A 2861-nucleotide genomic window follows, 5' to 3' on the forward strand; every position below is an offset into this window, starting at 1 on the left:
CGGCGTTTAGAAATAAGCGGATAAGCGCAGCGGGAAACAACTTCCGACGTGGGATATCAGTATGCACGGGGTGCTGGCCCGCCCCGCCCCGGCCGCGCACCATCCCCGCAGCACCCTCCCCTGCTCATTCTCTCTCCGAACCCCCGCACAGGTTCTCTCCCTTCCCTCTCCTCTGCCTCCCTTCCTACCCCCCCCCCCTCTCTCTCTCTGCCTCTGTCACTCTTGCCGGAATGTAAATGAGAGGGAGTGAGAGGGAGCGTCAGCGAGGGGAGAAGGTGTGGCAGGCAGGGGGAGCGGAAGCAGGCGAGTAACGAGACAGGTGCACGTGTATTTCCGTTCTGGCGGATAGCGGATGAAATATTCACCAGAGCAAAGGGGGGAGAGGGGGAGTGAGAGCGGGCGGAGGAGGGTGCGCGGCGCTGCTAGCTGGCGCAGGGCAGGGGAGGGCGGCGAATTAAAAATGAGCCTGCCATGCACGACCGCCGCCATTCCGCCAGCAGCGCGGACCTCACGGCCAGACTCGGGCCGCTTCCAACATCTGTCGATCGTCATGACCTACGGCCTGCCTACGGCCCGGACGCGGCCGCCACCACCTGCGCCACGGGCAGCGGCAGCGTCCACGTCGAGCCGCCGCCGCCGTCGACGCCATGGGTGCGAGCGCGCGGGTCAGCTGGCCCGGGGCGGGGCGGCCGCGGGGCGTGAGACAGACGCGACACGGGGAGACATTGACCCGAACCTGAACTCGGAGTGGAACAAATGCAGCACGCTCCTGACTTGATTACACCTGTCCCCGTCTCGCCGGCCGGCGGGCCGCTCGCCCCGCGCTGCCCATGGCGATGCCCGCCGCGCGCAAGGCGACGAGGAGCCCGAATTAATTTGCGTTAACGACGTTAAAATTGGAACACACGTGCCAAGTTTGGTCGCTCGTGACGTGCACGAGGAGCGAGGCGAGGGATGGAAGGATTCGAAATTTTTCCGCGTTTTTCCACGCGCACGGCGCGTTGCGATTAATCGTGATGGAAAACGTCCAAACCGCGGCGCGGGGCGCAGAGAGGGGGGGGGGGCTGATTTGAGAGCACGCCATCACCACCGCGAATCGCTTTGGGCGGCCAGAGCGAAATGCGTTGTATTAGCCGCTGACCGAATTCAGAAAATTCTAAATTTGTTTGCTCTCTGCATGAGCCACTTTAATTACCGGCCAGTCCCCGGAGAGCGGCGCACAGCAGGCAGTGAGAGAGGGGGGAGAAGGGGAAGGGGGGGGGAGAGGGAGGCAGGGGCTCAAACAAGGAGCGAGCGAGCGAGCGTGCGTGCGTGTGCGTGGAGAGCGTGTCTGGCCCCAAACGCGTTTCAAACGGAACTGTCAAGCAGGAGACTGGCGGGCGGGCGGGACGGGTCTTGAGGGGAGAGGGAGCCCGGCACGGCAGGGCAGGACTCGGGAGGCAGGGCAGGGCACCGGAGCAGCCCTCCCGTCGGGCAGGGCACCGCGGGGCGCTACAAGGCCTCCCCCCCCCCCCCTCTTCCTCGTTCTCTTATTCGCGAACTGAATTCGAATCACGCGAGGAAATGGTTGTGTTCTTTTAATTCCCGAGCGCCACGCTACGCCACGCCCCGCTGCTCCTTCGCCGCTGTTATCGCGCGGGCAGCTCAAACAGCGCTCGGCCCGACGGTGACCCCTGACCCCGCGCCGCGTGAGCATGGAGATGGGCTGCAGTTAGTCGTGTTGTCCACCTCAAAGCACACCTTCGTAAAATCATAGGGTCGTAGTAATAAACACAATCAACCCACCCTCGACGACGAAAACGATTCTTCAAAACATACAAGTTGGGGCAGGGTGCGGTCTCAAATCGGATGGGTCGTCAAAATTATACTGTATCCTCCCCTATCCCAGAGAAAAGAAACGCGGTTCTTGAACGAGCGGAATGACCCGTAATCGTGCACCTAAGGCTCGCTGCAAGGAGGCCCCGTGAGCAAAGCCCAAGTCGCACTGCTGGGAGGAGAAGAACGAACTCTCGAACCCTTTCCCCGAGACCCTTCCTTTTCCCCGGACAAAAGGAGAAACCAGGGCGGAGAGGGGGAGAATAGAGGGGGGGGGGTTACCCATGTCAGAAAGAAAAACAAGTAAAAAGAAAAGGGAAAAATAAAAAGTAAAAAGGAGCTCTAGAGAAGGAAAAGGCACAGTCATGAACGAAAGAAAACAAGGGACTGAGATGAGAGGGGAAAAGGGAGAGGGGGCGCGGGGCAAGGCGAGATCGAGAAGGAAAGAGGGGGGGGGGCTTGCTCCGGCTTGGAATTCTGGCAGCAGGGGCCAAAAAGACTTGGGAGATTTTTTTATTTTTTATTTTTAAGTTACGCTGGCCGGTCACATTTTATATGGGATCTTTGTTCCGAGAAGTTGGAGACCCTGCCGGGCCCCGGCCAGGCGGCGCAGGCTCACGGCTCCAGACCATGTGCAGCCCCACTACAAAGACCCTGCCCTGCCCTGCCCTGTCGCTGGTCCTGGGCCGACCCGACCTCAGCCCCGGGCTCGGATGCCTGCAGGCATAGAAACCCTACGGGGCCGGAGGGGTGGGCGGGGGAGGAGGGGGAGAGAGAGACACTGCACAGGATGTGGAGAGAAGCCCAAAAGGGTCTCAGCCTGGTCTCAGCAGACCTGCAGAGGCTGCTGCTGCCACCGCCTCTGTCCCAAAGACGTCAAAGACGTCGCCGTGGCATACCTGCTGCCATTCAGAGACAGCAGGATTACTCGCCCATCCGTCTCTCTCCCTCGCTCCCACACGTCCACCCACCCACCGACCCGTCGTCCGATCAGCGAGCCGTGCCAAATTGTGCAGCAGTCTGAATGTGTGTACACTGTGAAGAAA

The sequence above is a fragment of the Frankliniella occidentalis genome, unplaced genomic scaffold (genome assembly GCF_000697945.3).
Source record: "Frankliniella occidentalis isolate FOCC.00 unplaced genomic scaffold, Focc_3.1 Scaffold65, whole genome shotgun sequence".
Lineage (NCBI taxonomy): Eukaryota > Metazoa > Arthropoda > Insecta > Thysanoptera > Thripidae > Frankliniella > Frankliniella occidentalis.